The 18,777-nt window shown below is 36.1% G+C and overlaps 1 pseudogene; it reads right to left on the minus strand.

The window, feature by feature from the left end:
• Nucleotides 1-16,210: 16,210 nt before the first annotated feature.
• On the minus strand, nt 16,211-17,716 carry LOC143666031 (cyclic AMP-dependent transcription factor ATF-2 pseudogene; annotated as a pseudogene).
• Nucleotides 17,717-18,777: the final 1,061 nt, after the last annotated feature.

Raw genomic sequence — 18,777 nt, forward strand, 5'->3', positions numbered from 1 at the left:
TTTCATGAAATTATCAAAGTCTAGAGTCCTGATTCGGAAACTGGTCTTTTGGAATGTCAGCGCAGAGGGAGTTATCTTTTTCTGGAACTTGGAATACTCACATATACTTTCCACAATAGTCTTAATTTGTAGGTATCTGGAACCCCTATGTGGTAATAGGCTGCTTTTTAATGAATATAGAATTAGAACAATGAAATCCAGGATCTTCAGTGTTATTTCACACAAGCCATATTGACGAACCTTCAATATCCTACTCTAAAGCAGAAATAAACAACTCCAGTAATTAGTGCACTGGCATACCAAGATTCTGCCTCTCTTTTCTCTGGCCATGACCCAAAATGGCAATTGTGCTTCTCTGAACTATGCTTTTTTATATTCCCCAACACATATTCTTCATCTGTCTTTTAAATGTCATTGAATTAGAAAGTGGTAGTCATTCAATGTCACTTTTCCTGTCCCAGGAAATAGCTACTTTTGTCCCAATATGAATTGACGCAATTAATTTATATCTCACAGGGCAGTCTTATTTCCCTCGTTTTAAGTTATTTGGGGACAGTCTACCATCAACTTCATGAACTATAAATACTGGTCTGGGAGGGAGCAATTAAATATAAACATTTGGAGCTTAAGAGAGGAAAGTCCTAAGAAGAAGACTTTGGGATGTTCCTAGATCAATAGTTTCCAAACCTGCGCCATTACCAGAATCATCTGAATAGCTTTTACAATATCCAGTTGTAGGTGCTTGTCACCAGAGATTATACCTCAGTGGCTCTGGGCCAGGAGATAAGCTTTTTGTTTATATGTAATCAATAGGTATTCCTAATAAATTAATCTAGAGTTGGAAAAATTTTTAGAGATGATATTGGAACCCAAGTATTTGTAATGAGTAAGAAGAATCTGATGACAGAATCCTGTATAATCCAAATATCAGGAGATGAATCAATGTGTCAAAATGTGTACACTTGGCTGTGAAGGCAGAGAAGGAAAATGGAAAGTAGACGATGTTATACAATCAAGGGAGGGCTACTCTTTATTATTATTGTTATTATTTAAGACTAGAAGGGAGCATGCTTACATAATAAGGGGATGTGGAACTTGTAGAGAGAGAGAGCTTGGTCATAGTGGAGGGGAAATGAACGATTTGTGCAGAAAATTCTAGGAGGAGATGGTAAGAGATTAGTAACTGAGGGTTGTTTTCTATTCAGGAGCTGCCATGTATGAGTAAGTGTTCATGTCAAGCATTTACGCTTCCAACCCATCTCAGGTAAATGTTATTATTCCTATTAAATAATGATAAAATTGATGCTAAAATCCTCAGATAAAATGCCCATATTCAAGCAACTAAAAAATGGTATAGACAGGAATTAGATTTGGATTTCACTGACTTTTCCATGTTTCTACCTTTTCCCCTCTGAACACGGTTATATAAGGAGAATAAGGGAAGGTAAAACTTGGAAAAAGGGACTCCTCTATTTCAGATACTCAAGAGAATGAATAAGAATGCGTGTAAATGAGGAAAAATAAGTATGTTGGGGGGCAGGGAACTGAAGGGAAATGGGCAAGGAATCTGAGTAAACATAACTGAAGGTTATTGTTTACCAGTATTCTGAAGCAAACTTCCAGAAAAGAGTATACATTTTAAATGAACTTTCAAGTGTTTCTGCAGCTAAATATGAATATATTCCTAAAATGATTAGCCAGAAATATTTCAGTATGTGGTATCTTTGCATCTGAATAGTTAGCTCAAAGAAATATCATTTTATGAAGTAGACTCTTGCCTAAAAATGGTAAAAATTAGAAGTATTTTCTTATGCAACATTTTGTAAAGCCAAAAATATCTTATAATCTGAATAATCACATTCTAATATATTTCAATAAGTTTGGATATCATGTAGTGAGCACATCTTTCTTAAGTGGGTCTTATTTGCTACAGAAAATGCTAACTAAAAAAAGCTTTTGTTTAAAACATCAAAGCAAATATATGTGTTTACATATTGGTTATTCATTTATCAGATTTCATATTTCTTGTATGTAGAATCAAAGAAAAGAGTATCAAATTACATAAATGTATTTGATCTTCTCTACAATGTGACAAAAATAGCATTTTGGATGGAAAAGTTATAGCATATTGTATTTTTAGATATAATTTGCATTTATCCCACATGAAAGCAGTAGAAATCCATTCTATTTGAAAACTAATTATTCCTGTCCTCAATACTGCTTTTGACGAGGTAAGAAACAGTTGGATTCATTTTAATTTGCTTCAAGTAGTGGTAATTAGAGAGGGTGTGAAGAGCAGTTCTCCACTCAATTCTCTCTAATTATTCTAAGACACATAATAAACCTCTCAGAAAAGCAAATGCTTTGAGTTCACCACTTCCACCACTTTGGAAATAAAAAAAAAAATGTCATTTTCTATCCGTCTTTTTTGTAATCATCCAAAGAGAAACATGTTACTGGAGCCATGGCAGATTTTTACCAGTAATAAGTTGAGAAGATTTTTAAAGGTGAAAATTGGTAACAGACTAAAACTTTATGAAGATTTTCACAAGTTTTGCTACCAAATTATGTCCTCCCCATCTTGTGTTATTAGCGTGGCATTATGTATAACATGTAATTCTTTCCTGAAGAATGTAATTTAGTTTCAGTTCAGTAGTCCAGCCTATTGTGATATACTTGGATCTTGATTTTCTTGTCACTTCTTTTATGTTGACCAGGTGTCCGTAGCCAATTATTTGGTGGCTTTGTTGCAGAAGCTCCCGTTTCACCAGGTTTCATTGCACAAGTTCAAGTTTCACCTAACAATAACACTCAGAAGTTCACTATTTGTATCCATGCATGGGAGTTAAAAGAGTCACAACATGTTTCCATGGTTTTCTTTTGGTTAATCAATCCCTAAAATTGACAAAAGACCACAAGTAGCAACGAAAGAGGTAGAGAACAGAATCCAGGTAAGGAAAGACTGGGAACCGACTTCAGACTCTTAATATATATGTCCCCACACAACGATGGAGTTGGGGTAATGACTAGTAACATTCCAACATGGAATTAGGGAATTGTGGTGGACAGAATAATGGTCCTTCAATGGCGCCCATGTACAAATCCCAGAAATCTGTTAAATTGTTACTTTAGACAGTAAACGGGACGTTGTAGATGTAATTAAGGTTGTGAACTTTAAATAAAAGAAATCATCCTGGGTTACCGGGGCAGGTCCAATCTAATCTCATGTGTCCTGGAAAGTAGAGAATGATTTGTGGCTGTAAGAGGAAAGCAGAAGAAAGACTCAGCAAAAGGGGAAGGCAGAGAGAGTTCAAGCATGAGAAAACTTCAGTACAGTGTTGCTGGCTCTAAGATGTAGGGGCCATTTTCAAGAATGGGAGAAGGCTTCTTCTAGGAGCCACAAGAGGCTCCAGCTGACAACTAGCAAGGAAATAAGGATCTTACACCTAAAAATGGAAAGTGCAAGAAACCGAATTCTGCCGAAAGGATACTGAAGGGGCTTGGAGATGGATCCTGCCCCAGAGACTTTTGGTAAGAACTCAGCCAACTGATACTTTGATTTCTGCCTTGTGAAGTTTGGAGCAGAAGAACCAGCCAAGCCAACCTGGACTTCTGACCTACAAAATTGTTGGATGAATTTTTGAAGTTTAAAGATGCTGGGCAGACCATGGTGGCTCAGTGGCAGAGTTCTCACCTGCCATGCTGGATACCCGGGTTTGAGTCCCAGTGCCTGCCCATGCCCCCCAGGAAAAAAAAAAAAGATGCTATATTTGCACTAATTTGTACAGCAGCAGTAGAAAATGAATGAAGTTATTAAATCTCTTCTCTAATGACTCTGATGTCAGTATTGGTTGATATTTAAAGTAAAATATGGCAATAGCAACTTCTTGAAGTAAAACTTTAATTTCAACAAAAATCAATTGATTACATCATTTTAGTATTATATGTTTACTTACCTAATCGTAACTTTTTACCTGTGGTCAATATTAAATACAGGCAATATTTGCAGTGTTCTGTATATAAGAAGATGTTTTTACTTATATCGCTGCAAATTGTTATAGAAATTGAAGAGTGAGAATGAAATATTTTGGTTTATCACCATCAGAACAGCTATCATAAATGTCAACTTGCATTGCTGATTTAATGTCAGAGCATCTGGATTCTTCCATGAGTTTGACTCTAACTAACTGGTGTCCTGGAGCAACTGCCTTATCTCTCTTGGGAGGTCAGTTCCATTGCTTGTAAAAATGTGAGGATCCCCGGAAGTGACCTGCAAACCTTTGCCAGCCAGCAGAGCCTATGACCTGGGAGCAGTGAACTCGGGACAGGTGGGGGTTGACAATGAAAGAAGGGAAGGGGAAAACAGTCCCTATGTCATCCTTCTAAGAGAGTAGCTGTGAGGATGGATGTAATAAATAACAGCAAAAATTATTTTCCTCTCTACCTTCAAGTGTTTTCTATATGTAATTAGACTCTTAACTCTTTTGTGCTAGCCAGGGGCTCACTTCCTGTCTCAATGTCTTGCTGGAATTCAAGTCCTTCCACATGTTGTTTATTCCACCTTTCTGAGTTGAAAACTGTTTAATAGTCATTTAAAACGACCAGAGAAAATATAAGTATTGATATTTTCTTTCTCATAACCATCCATTAACATTTTGCTTATTCCCAGAGCAGTGAATATATCAAGCTCTTTTTTAAAAATATCTACACTGTATTTAAAAATCTTTCTAAGTTATTTTTTTTATACTAAAACCGCTTCCTTTGTTTATTCTTGTGATAAACGAACTGAATCAGGCAAACTAGTCAATATTTTTGGTTAGATAGCCATTTAAAATCTCTTAAAAAGATGCTCCTATCGCATTTTATTGTCAAATATAGGTAGTAGCAAATGGGGTTTGCATAATTTTTATGCTCTCCATAATCAATAGGCTGTGTTAAACAAAGTGCAGATAAAAATACATTATTCCAAATGTCTGAATCATTTCAAATATTACAAAAGAAACTATTATAAAATTTTATTGATTAAAATGAATGTATTTTGTGTAATTTTGTAAGCTACCCTGGGGGATATTTGTGCACCCATTTTATTATGCACTGCTTGAGGCTGAAACACTGTATTGTATAAAATATGAGCATTGAGGTAAATGTGGGCATAAAGGGTTGGATTACTATCTTTAATCTGGATTATAACTGTCGATGCCTATAATTTGTATTTTTTTCTCAGGACTTTTTTTGTATATGTATGCGTGTAAATTAGATTGATATTAAATTTTAGTGTATCTCTTGTGCTGTGGCTCTAAGGGAGAATCTTTTCTTTGTTTCGGAAGGAGCAGCCTAGAGGACACAAGCTTCAGTGAGTTTCCGTGGCTGCATAGCCTACTTCTTTGCTCAGTCTTTACAGTCAGTTTGGGCTTTGGCATAAAACTTCCTCAACTTCCTTCTAGCAAATCCTACCTGTACCTTAAAAAATACATACCTCTGGGTAGTAAAGCATCCTTCCTGCACCATCCTGTTGAAACTTAGCCCTTCTCACATTCTCATAACTCTTGCACTACTAATTATCTGTTCTTTTTCCCAGTTTTCCCCTTTCTACCTCTCATCTGGACTTTTCTTACACCATTGAAACATGCTTAAGCTTCTCCCACCTTGAAAAATCCCTTCATTCCAACTATTCCCTATTTCTGTCTTTTCTCATATCCCAAATCCCCCAAATTTGTTAGTGTATACAGTTTTTATTTCCCCATTTCCTACTGTCTCCGTGATCCATTTCATTATGCTTTGTAATAGTTCCAGTTACTTTTAAGAGATTAAATGCCCTGGAAAATTTCCAGGTCTCATTTTATTTGACCTTCCAGTGGCATACAATGCTGTTGACCACTCATTCTTTCCAATGCAACACTCCCTGGTTTCCTTCCGTCTTACTGGCTGTCTTGTTTCCTTTGATGGTCAATTCTATTCTAGTAATCCAATGTTGGAATTTTTCAGAACTCTATTCTAAGCTTTCTATGCCATTTTCCTCTGTACTCTCCCCACCAAAGACTTCAGTGAAATGTTTTGTCTCCACATGAATGTTTCAAATGTACGTCAAACACAGCTTGTCCCTGACCAAACCCGTAATCTTCCCTCCCACATCTGGTACTTGACTGTGGATTTTTTTTTCTTTTTTACTTCAGGCAATTACAACCCTAGCCATCCAGTTATGTGAGCCAGAAATTTAGAAATTATTTTTGGCTCATTCCTTTCTCCCACATCCTCGCACCTGTCCTGTATCAAATCCATCACCGAATTCTGTGAATTTTTTCTCCCAAATATTTTGTTCAATCTGCCACTTCTCTGTACTTCCACCCACCGTACCCCAGTCTGTGTCATATTGTCTGTCTTTCTCCTGGAGGACTGTGTAGCCTACTGTCAGTTCTTCTTGCAAAAATCCTGCCCACCTTCCAATTCTTTTATATATATCATTCAGGATATGTTTTCCTAATCCATATCTTTGCCACTTTTGATTCTAAAACTCTAACTATTCCTCACTGCTACTATAATAAAAAAAAACCCTGCAACTTTAAATATAGTTAAAAATAAAAGAAAACATCCCTGTATAAGCTGGTTTTTGCTTACTACTTGTGGTAGTTAGAGTCAGCTGTCAACTTGGCCAGGTAAAGGCACCTAGTTCTGTTGCTGTGGACATGAGCCAATGGTACATGAACCTCATCTGTTGCTCATGACATCTGCAGTCAGCTAGGAGGCGTGCCTACTGCAATGAATGATGTTTGACTTAATTGGCTGGTGCTTAAATGAGAGAGCACCATGTAGCACAGCCTAAGCAGCTCGGCATTCCTCATCTCAGCACTCACAGCTCAGCCCAGGCCTTTGGAGATGCAGAAAGAAGTCACCCCCGGGAAAGTTGTTGGAACCCAGGGGCCTGGAGAGAAGGCCAGCAGAGACCATCCTGTGCCTTCCCACATAAGAAAGAACCTCAGTGAAAAGTTAGCTGCCTTTCCCTGTGAAGAACTAACAAAATAAATCCCCTTTTATTAAAAGCCAATCCGTCTCTGGTGTGTTGCATTCCGGCAGCTAGCAAACTAGAACACTGCTTAAGCCTTATCTTCTAGGACTGGACTTACTTGTTCTTTTGGCATCTGTCACACTGTCCATATTTAATTTCTGGAATCAAGAAAATCAAAGGGTTTTTGAGCATGCTGTTTCCTCTGACTCTTACTCTTGTCCCTGTTAGATGACTGTTACTCTTCAGTCTGAGATCAAATATCTTTCTCATTATCCTTTCATAGAACTATTTTTTTAAAACCTTTTGTGCCCTTTTCCCTTCATCTGCTTCTTATCTCTATTTGTACTTATACATTTATTAATGTGATACTGGAATAATTTCCCTTCTTATGGCATTGTCAGATCCATGAACTTTGAAAATCTATCAATGTTTGCTGTTGTATTTCGAATTGTGTCCCCTCAAAATACAAGTTCCAGTCCTAAACTGTATGAATATGAACTTTAAGTAGGGTCTTTGAAGATATTAGTTATCTTATAATAACTATATTTAACGTAATAAGATATTATAAGATAAGGCCAAATTGGATTAAGGTGGGTACTACTGGAATATGACTGGTATCTCTATAAGCAGGTAAAATCTGAACCTAGTAGAGAGAGACAGGAAGAGAGAGAGCCGTGTAATGGAAGCAGAGATTTAGTTGTGCCATAAGCCAAGAACTTCATGAACTGCTGGCCACTGCCAGAACTGTAAACAGTCCAGAAGAAGCATGGCCCTGCTAAGCTCTTCATTTCAACCTTTAGCTTCCCAAACAGTGAGAAAATAAATTTCTGTTATCTAAGCCAATTTACTTATTTTTTTTTGTTTGTTCTTTGTGACAGTAGACCTAGGAAACTAAGACAATTACTCAGACTGAATTTCTAGTTCCTAAATGCTCAATAAATATTTATTTTATATTGAATTGCCATCCTTAAGCTATAACCAAAAATACGAGTTCCTCCAAACAGCTTCTCTTCCATTTCTAAACTTTCGTACCCACCATCCTCCCATCTCTAATTCCCTCATGTTTGTCGGTTTATCCCTATTAGCTTGCATTATTAACGAATATTTCTATGCTTTTAACTTCTTAAGCTGTTGTGGGGCGCACCGAAAGAGAGACCACACAATTTAAATTACAAGCCAATTGAGAGTCTTTATTAGCCGGCCGGCGACTGCCTCAGAAACCCCTGAGAAGAGATTCAGAGAGCAGTCCGGATAGATTCTCAGGGTTAGCTTATAAAGGCTAAAACCACATCCTAGTTCATAGCTGAGAGCAAGCAAGCTTGACCACAGAAGCAGAAAACTGCTGTTAGCTCATGCCAAACTACATCCTGTTCTTTCCGTCTCCTACCCTTTGTTTTATTGGTTTTGGTACGTTGAGTCAGTTTTAACTTTTGGGAACTTTCAGCCGTAGTTGTTTTGGGGACTTGTCTTTGTGTTGGGGCCTGATTTATAGCTCCTGTTTCTGACCCCCCATAAAACCAAAATAGTTCTTCTAGGGTGGTGCAATGGTGGCTCAGTGGCAGAATACTCGCCTGCCATGCTGGAGACCCGGGTTCAATTCCCAGAGCCTGCCCATGGCAAAAAAAAAATTCTTTTTCTTCTATTTTCCTTATCACTGCTTCTCATGTACCTTGGGGCTGGAATCTGTTATGGGTACTTTAAATAGATTTAAGATAGCCAGCTCTATAATCCCACTTTGATGGTCCTCTGTAAAATTCTTTACTCTTTTGATTAAAGATATCCGACTATAACACCCTCTAGCTTTTCCTTTGCCCACTGTTATTCGTTGCTCTCCAGGTCATTCTGTAACATTTTCCAAAGACTTTGGATTCCATAAATTTTTACATTGAGTTAGCAAATATTTAATGCGTTCTTACTATGTCCTGGACTCTGATATTGCACTGTTAGGGCAACACATAAATGGATCCAAGTGTTTTGTGGCAATGAAGTGTGTGGGGACCCATAAAATCAACAAGAAAATCAATAAAGTTAATTTCAGATAGTGGTCGGGGCGAAGAGGACAATAATGCAATGTGATTTGACAGATACTAAGGGGGCTAATTATTTAGATAATTTGGATGATCTGGAAACATCTGTGAAAAGGTACAGTTTAAGAATGGAATGCCAAAAATTAGAATGTGGAGATATGGAAGGGAAGACCATTTCAACCAAAAGGAAGATTAACTGTGATATCCTAAGTTGGATCCCACTTAATGTTGCTGAAGTCATTAAAGAAAGGCTTTTGTCCAACGTGACCAAGGATGGGAGAGTTGCAAGCACGAGTAAAGGAAGAACAATGCACATGGTGGGTCATGCTCTCCTGTATATAATACATATGTTTGGTGGTTATTTTAAATGTAATGGGAAACCGTTGTAGTACTAAGCTAGGGAGTAACATATATCTGATTATATTTCAGAGAAACATGCTGGCTGTTCCATGGAGACTGACCTGCAGTGGAGCAGGAGTGGTATCAAGAAGACAGATTGGAGATGAGCAAATAATGGTGGCTTTGTGTAGCATGGCAATGAAGAGACAGAGAAAAGTAAAACCAGGGATGATTCCCAGCCTCTTGTTGATGGCTGGTAGTGTCAGTTATTGAGAAAGGGAAAACAAGAGAGGAATACATTACTTTATGGGTAGGTGGGAAGTGAAATCTTTCATAACGTCCATGACACTTCTCTTTGACCTGGTGAAAATGTGCAAGAATTTTTTACAATCTCTACCTGGATTTAGGAGAGTTGAATGATAAGGCATGCACATCTTTAACTTTATAGACAATAAAAATTGTTTTTCAAAAGGTTTTTCACTCTTACTGGCAGTGTATGAGTGTTTTCATTGCTCCACATTCTTCCCAACAGAAGAGAGCATTAGACACTGGGATGTTGCTTTTCTGATGGACATAAAATTGTTGTACGAATTCTTTATTCAGCTGTGGCCCCTTTGGTCTTTAAATTCATCCATTGAGTTTAGTTATTATGCTTCTCTTAGTATTTCCCATCGGTTCCTCTTCATAAATACCTGTTTCTAATTCGTATTTCCAACATTCTTTCATTTCTTTGAGCATGTTTGCTATGCTGATTCTTAATTCTTATTCTGTATGGTGCATTACTTCTGCCTTTGATGTTATAAGTTGGTTGTGCATTCTTGTTTTATTTTGCTTTTATGTAGTGTGTGCATTCCTCAGATATCTCATTGCTTTTTGCTATAAATGCATACGTACTCAGTGCGATCAACTTTCATAGTCGTCACTGTGAACATGGGTGAAGTTTAAAGCCTAAGCACCAACTTTTGATGCCCCAGATAAATGAAAAATGTGGAGATAAGGGTGTGATAGATATACTTCGGGACAGAGAGTTTTTGTTGTTTGGCTCTCTATTTCTTGTTTGTCATTCTGTCCCCACCCCCACCCTCCATAGAGACGCATGAACCAGACAAATTCACCTCCCCGTCCCCTGCCGGGAAATCCCCAGAGAACACAGGAGAAGAAGAGGCCCTGTGCAGGATTAGGCAATGACAGACACAAGAAGATTGTTAAGTGTGGTCAAGAGACTTCAGCTCATCAGGAGCAAGAGTCCCATATATACTGACGCCCACATATTTATTGTGCTGCTTTAGGAAGTGTAATCAAAGCAAGATTATGGTTCCCAGTTCCTTATCCGGAACTGTATATTTCTCATCAGAATGTTCTCCTTTCAGGTCTCTTCAGACTCTTGAGTCAACATCCCTGAGAACATTTGCTTCTGTAACCTACTACTTCAGCAGCTCATGGCATGCCTATGCCCCATGTCCTTGACTGTCAGCCAACCCCTAGAGCCCTCAGAGGACCATCTCCAACACTCCCCAACCAAATTTCCAAGTTCCTCCTGTCTGAACTGCTTCCCTGTTTGCTTCTTTGATATTATCTAACATATGGGCAGAAAGAGTGAAACCAAAAGTAATGTCCAGATGCTATTCAGTTCTATGCTTCACTCACTAGGGATAGACAAAGTTCTGACTAGAGGACTGTGGCACTCCAGAAGCTCTTCCCCACCTATAGTCCTTCCAAAATGTCTGAGCTTTTTCTGCTTCCAGAATCATCTCTCATCCCTAAACACACACAAAGGGATACCACCACCATCTACTCCTCAGGAGTTTTCTACAGTTTTTGTGTGTGTGTGTGTATGTATATGAGAAACACAGAGAGGGAGAGAACTAAGAATATTCTATGATTCATCACTTCCTCCCTCGGTTCTCTGATATCTTTAGGGTTGACTTCAGAGTGAAAACCACCAGCCTGTCCCCAATTCACTTACTAGTCTGGGGAGATTCTGCCAGTTACCTAATTGCAAATGCAAGAATTCCTTTTAGTTCTGTTTTTGCTTGACCTCTTTGTAACATTTCATTCTATTGACCTGTCTACTATTGCCTGGAACTCTTCTCTTATAGATTCCATTGCACCATTATCCCTGATTCTTCCCTGATCAAAGGTCCCTCATATGTGTTTCAGGGATTCAGTTTCTTTAGTACATGAGAGCCTTTTAGTCCCACTCTGCCATGAGTTCATGGGTGGCATAGGTTGTGCTTATTTGCAAATTTCGATTACATACTACTTAGTTAATAAACATTTGATTCATTAGTAATTTGAAGTCCAGGTATGTATTTTCTGAGAATAAGGTCCTTATAAACATAATTAGAGCGTTGATTGAAAGTTTCAGAAAAAATAATGTGGTTTCGTTTTGTTGAACTTACAGTTTGTAAGCAACAATATAGCCAGGTTTCTTCAGTAAGTTGTGGATTATCCAAAGGCATAGATATTGATAGATCAAGAAAAAAATTTTTTTTGAGCACATTTTTTTTTTATCACAAATGTTTGCTACACACATGGATTTTATATATTGCTGTATTACCAGGTGTTTTTCTACATAGTTTAAAATTAGATGGAGTTAGAAAATGTTTTTATAATTGCACAAAATATAAGAATCAACATAAAAATGAACACATCTGAGTTATAGATACCTCTTCTTTCTTTTGTAATGTCAAAAGTAGTTTATAGGATGAAGCGGTGTCAATAACACACTGAAGGGATAATTCACTTCTACACAAAAAAACTGCCTTTCAAATGCCTTCAGCTTTGAAAAATAGGTTGATAAAAATGGAAGTTTTAATTGTAAGGCAGTTCTAAAACCAGAACATACCTTCTCCCTCTACCAAGGTGAATAAAATACTATCGCTTTAGGTGGCTGTGAAAGAAACTTTTAAAAGAATAACTTGTGATTAATTTAAATATTTTCCTCTACCTATTTTATCAAACATTTCCATTTTTTTCTTAAAATGTCTACAGTGTTAATGATTGCGATTGCCATTAGGCTCTCTACACATTTTCTTTTAATAAGGGGCAATTTCTCTCTCATAGGGAAAGACAAATTACTTACATTGTTAAATTGAGTCAAGATTAATCAGTTATATTTTCTAAAAGACATTTATTTTTATTGAAAACTAAAAAAAATAACTTCGGATAATTTTTATTTAATTTGGTGAATACTCTCTTCATGTTATGAACCTGGCTATTTTGAGTCCATAAAACTATTCCCACTTCAATTCTCATTACTTTTACTGCATATTTGATAATTAATGCATTTTTTTTTTACTGCTACCTACTGCTGAACTAATTTTCTTGTAGATAACGCTTGTCAGTCTCATTCTATTTTTATCCCATGGAAAGTGACTCGTTGGTCTTTCAATTAACAAGCTTCCTCTTCCTCAATAGTGTCCCAACGTGGCTCATGTGACGACTGCTACAAAAATGAACTAATTTTCAATCTATGTCCTGTTGCAAAGCAATGGTTATTTCTAGATTTTTTTCAAAGGTTGTCATTTTTGAATTCTTGTCCCAGTTGGATAACAAATCTATGTTGCTTGTGCTGATTTTGAAGGGCTCAGTGTATAATAAATAATTTAGTTTTTGCTTTAGAAATGAAGTCTCATAAATCCTACTTTTCTAATTTATCTGGGGTGTTTTTCTGCTCATCTTCAGTTACTATCATTAAATTTTATCTAGTTATAATGCAATCAGTCTGACAGCCAGGATGAAAACTATGTCAGCATTTTTCTTTGTAAATGTCTTATCTAAAAGACTTGTAATAAATCATCCAAAAATTGATATTAGATGACATACACTAGAACGCAAGTTCTTAGACCAAAAATGGATAACCTCATTTTTTTAGTTACAAAAATCAATATACCTTTCCTGTGGCTGTTTAAAATATTTCAGGATAAGTTTGTGCTTGAGAAATATGATTATTTTTGCAGTGAATATTTCTTATGAGAGTGTTTTTTATTTCTGAAAGCAATTATCAGTTATTTCTGTTATCATAATTAATATACTGCCTTCTCTTTCACAGCGTTCTTTAATTCTAATTCATGTCTCTCAAAAATTTTCAGTAGAAATCTCTTGCAAATGTTTGGTAGCACATGGATATGTGATGCATTATAAAACTAAAATTAAGATGTGTGGCCACTCAAATGTACATATTTGTTCTATAAGTTGGTTCAATGTTACTCATGCAAACAGACTATGAGCTACATAAATTGCCCCATTTAAATTTCACAAATATGTTTAAAATCTGTGATTTTTAAATTCTGCTATCTTTAACATAAAATAAAATGCACAGATCTTAGTCAGTTCAAGGAGCTTTGACAATGATATTTACTCTGTAACCTGACTCATAACAAGATTAATAGACTTTCTATTCTTTCAGAAAATTCCCTCGTGTCCCTTTCCAGTCAATTCTACTCTCCAATGCCCCTCCAACCATTAGCTCATTTTCATTACTTTAGAATAATTTTGTCTTTGAATTTCATATAACTAAAATTATAGAGTATGCATTCTTTTTTTAAAGATAGAATTTATTCTCTTGTGTTGTACTCATGCAAACTTCATGTGAAAGAAAATAGTCCAATTTGTCTAACATTTCATATATAAGGACTAAAAATGCTAGATACATCCTAAAAGTAACATCCTAAAAGTCAAAATGGAATTTGTTTACACAATTAATAATGATTTATATTTGCTGAGTACAGATTGGCTTATAATAAAATTTTGCTAACCTTGGTAAGCGCATTAACCTCTTACATGACTTCTTATAACTATGTAGTTTTATTTTATAATTGTTAGAATTCTCTTACCAAAAGACTGTAACTTGCATAAATAATAAGATGAAATAAAAACGTACTGGGGCACTTAGAAGGGTGGAACAATGAGATTTTTCTAACCCTTAAAAACTATAAGACAAGTAGCTTTCTTACAGAATTCATGTTTTGTGACTTTGAGACCAACTCTTTAGCATTACTGTGGCACAATTATGATTAGAAATTGATTACACTGATAATACAAAATCAGTTAAAAATAAATTTTAGAAGTAAACTTATAAACTAAGAATTGTTATTTTTAATAAGTCAAACAATAAGATTTTATTATCTTCATGCTTTAAAGTCCTGAAATGTCATCTGTACAACTTGAATGTTTCCAGTTTGAAACTTAGGCAGTGGTATATTTCCTTGGTTATCAAGGATATTCTGTAAGGTTTTTAAGATGCCAGACTCATTAGAAGGTGTCACTGAGACTTTAGCAAATAGTGTAGCATGGATACAGAACAAACTACACAACTTAGCATAAATGCATGACAGATATTTATGTAATGGATCCTACTTGAATACCAAAAGTTGTTACTGGGTAGATTCATAACTATTTTACAAGGTTTTCTTACACACATCTACTATTTTATATAGATATATAAACAATTTAATCTATTTGAAAATATGATACTGTATTCTGAACATAACTGTAGAACAAAAACACATAATGGGAAATTAGAAAACTTTATCCCACAGATAATAAGATAATGAAAAAATGTTTACCTGTAATCATCTCATCATGGAATATTAGTTACCCAAGCCTTCAAAATAATGACTTTTTAAACCACAGTCATCTATTGTCCAGAATCATACTGAAGGCATCCTTAAACATTCAAGCAAAGATCTTTTACGCAGTTTTGTTGGCATAAATGAACTGAAAGACATAAATATGTACACACACATATTCTCTCTCACTCATCCTTGCTTCCACTATTATAACTACATTGTTCTAAAATTAGATGGTATTTTTTCCACAAGAAACTTTATGGATGATAGTGCTTTCACAAGAATAAGTACAAATTAGCTCACAAGTATAAGGCAGTGGAGGAGGGGGAAACAGTTTTAATTTTTCTAAATAGTAATTTTAGACTTTTTTGGCAATAATACCATAGCCATACTTGATTATGCTTAAACTTCTCAGTTTTTAACCTGAAATTTGCCACAAAAAAATCCAGAAAATTAATTCCAAAAAAGTATTAGATATCTGATAACCCTGTATTATACATTCTATAATTACATATATTTTAAGCCTCAAAACATAGGGTTAATGCTGAATTTAAGACTTGAAAAATAAAGTTATTTTTGAAATGATGGAGGATTCGAAAATTTATGTCTACTTAAAATCTTAGAAGAAAAAAATACTAGTTCAATGACACTGATCTAGTTCAAGATTAAAACTGTGCATAAAAGGACAGTGTCTTTTGACTGGTGCAATGGTGGCTCAGTGGCCGAATTCTTATCTGCCATGCTGGAGACCCAGGTTCGATTCCTGAAATATGCCCTTGCAAAAAAAAAAAAAAAAAAAAAAGAGCACCATAAGAAAAAAGACAGTATGTCTTTTACCCTATTATTACTCAAAAAATGTCCCTCAAATTTCTTATTGCATGATATGCCAAATAAAAGACAAAAAGAATGAAAGCAAATTTCCATTGTTCTCTCACCTAATGCTTTATGATCTTGTTAACATTACAAAGTCAACAGGTTCTGTACAGAATTTTTACCAAAAACATTTTGGAAAAAATGATAGAACAACAGTACGATTACAGGTGAGGTTAAGAAGTGGTCAAGAGAAATGGAAGTGGGAAGAGAGATTCAGTAACATTCCCATTTATTAGAACACCACCAAGTTATAGTGAAATAAACCACAACAGTCATAAAACAAATTATGCACTAAGCGCAGAAAAATTAATACATCTAACAATATTTATTAAAAAGGCAAAGTCAGTTTTTTTCCAGACACTAAAAATTTGTGTTCAGTCTGAACTTTGCTGTTATACCAACTTTAGAACCAAATTTAATTTCAAGTAAAAAAATATTTACAACCACAGATTTTCCATGAATGGAAACTTGTCTTTCTTTGATTTCCCTTTGAAGTCACTAATAAGTATATAAAACTGTTGCACTGTGGGTTTTTAATTCACTTCCTGATGGCTGCTGCTTGGAGGCAGGAGCCATGACGGTGTGTGAAAGCACCAGCTCTATATTCTGGCTGGTCATCTGGGTGAGAACGTGGAGCTTCTACTTTGGGTTGAACTGATTCCATTGGATGTGTTGACAGAACACTACTGTATCGCTTCAGTATGCGGCTATCAGCACTGAAATGTCTTTTGAACTAGCATCTTTATTAGCAGTATGATAGTCAGATTTCTTCCGCATGGTCTTTACAGGATAAGCTTTATGAGCCAGAAGAAGCTGTTTCAGAAGTGACTGTTCATTTCTCAGCTGGATAACGTCACTCTGCAGTTGACCATTTAATGAACTCCAGTCTTCTGCTTTCTTCTCTAAAGACTGAACCCAGACTTTCCTTTTTTTGTGAGTGTTTTGAAGCTGCTCCTGTATTTTTCTCTAGAAATTTCCTCCTTATTTCATCAGGGTCATCATTAGTTGCTCTTTTTTGAAGACCACCTGTATTTCGAGTCTGTGGAGTTGTGTGAGCTGGAGAAACCGAGTTTTAGTAATAATGTGGTTGGTTGTTGTAATGATTGTGGTCGAGATTCCTTTAATTAAGTCCTAACCAACCTGCTACCATGACCTTTGACAAGATCTCCCTTGGTAACTGGAGAATGTTGCTGGGTCAAAGTAGCGTTTAATCTCATTCTTGCTTCTGATTGTATTGTTTGAGGGGAGAAGGACTTTGGTATTCCTAGGACATTAAACACCATGGGGACTGGTCAATAAGTGCACCAGGAATATGTACATTAGAACTTGTAATTGTCACAGAGATAGCACCCAGGCATTAAGGAGATATGACAGAAGAAGAAAAGGGTCTGGTATTGGCCTGTTGGAGGATGGTGCTTGGGCGATTACAGTACTTGAGGTTGCTGAGAGTTCTACTTGCTAAATAACTACACTTGGGTCAGAACTTGTAATGATGATGGAATGATGATACCTGATGTGGACTGTGCAGTTTGTGTCAATAGTACTTCCTTTCCCTCACTGTCAGTAGACTGTGGATGATGTAAAGGACTATCATGGTGAGTTGTTTCTCCAACAAAGGACTCCTCAATTTTGTTTCTTATGATGTGTGTTGCAAGAAGGATAAATCTAGAGGCATTTTTCTCATGTCACCATAAAAGGCTTTCTTGAATTCATTCTCAAATGGACTTGCCAACTCTTTAAACAAACCCACTTCTTCATTGTTTTATAAGAATCTTGTTGGTGTTGGGGTCTGATCTGGCCATGTCCAGGGACAGTGCATAGAAAGGGTTTGTCATCACTCATATTCCATGTATTGCCTGGCAGAATTCATAGGTAATATGAATTTCATAAATTGAACAACATATTACGTCCTCTTTTTCATGGCAAAGATCTTTCTAGCTGGGGGAGCATGAGCTTTGTATTCACCCTGTTGCCAAGAATCACTCTTCTCTTATCAAATAAAGTGTTTCCGAAGTTTCCATCTAAGTATCTTTTTCCATGTCACTAGCTCATGTGCTTTTCAGTCACCTGGGAACCTTGAGCGCAACTGTGTTTACAAACTACTGAGTATTCACTCTTATATCCAGCTTCTTTCTCTCAGCAAATCATTAGACTTACCAGCAATTCATTTTTTTAAATCATCAGATAATATAATGTTTTATATTGAATATTGTATATGGGATATATTTCTTGGCCACCTAGGTCACACTGTAGATGCATGCTTAAATTGATGAAGAAACATCAAACAGTTTTCCAGAGAGCCTGAACCATCTTATTTACAAAAAGGCAATTACTCCATGTCATCATCAAAGGTTGATTTTGTCAGTCTTTTTTATTTTAGTCATTTTAGTTGTCACGAAGTTGCATCTCATTGTGGTTTTAATTTGCATTTCTCTGGTAATTAATGATATTGAACATCTTTTCATATGCTTATTGATCGTTCATAAATATTCCTTTATAAAGTGTCTACTTAAGTCATTTTTAAATTCATGGTTTTGTTTCTAGGCAAAGGCCATGGATTCATTTGTCCGATGCGATCGATAACCAATTCCTGAGACTCTGGGGTTCAAAGAGAGAGTTTGTTACTAGGTGCGTAGTAGGAGAACAGATGGCCTAGTAGGCCAAAATCTGTTTCTCCAGGTTCAAGGTTTTTAAGGATTTTAACAAGGGATGATGAGGTCATTTCGATTAGCAAGTTTAAAGCAGAAAAAGAGACAGTGTTATCATTATCATTTCAATAGGAGAACATAAGTTCAAAGGAGAGGAGGCAGAGCTATTACTTCAATATTAAACGTGCAAGCCAAAAGGAAGGGAGACAAGCTATCTTTCAATGCAGACCCTAGCTGATATGATTTACAAATATCCAGGGCTGAAACTAGTTAATGGCTGACTTCAAATTCTTCATTAGCCTTAGGGCCTTTGC

The sequence above is a fragment of the Tamandua tetradactyla genome, chromosome 22, assembly GCF_023851605.1.
Source record: "Tamandua tetradactyla isolate mTamTet1 chromosome 22, mTamTet1.pri, whole genome shotgun sequence".
Lineage (NCBI taxonomy): Eukaryota > Metazoa > Chordata > Mammalia > Pilosa > Myrmecophagidae > Tamandua > Tamandua tetradactyla.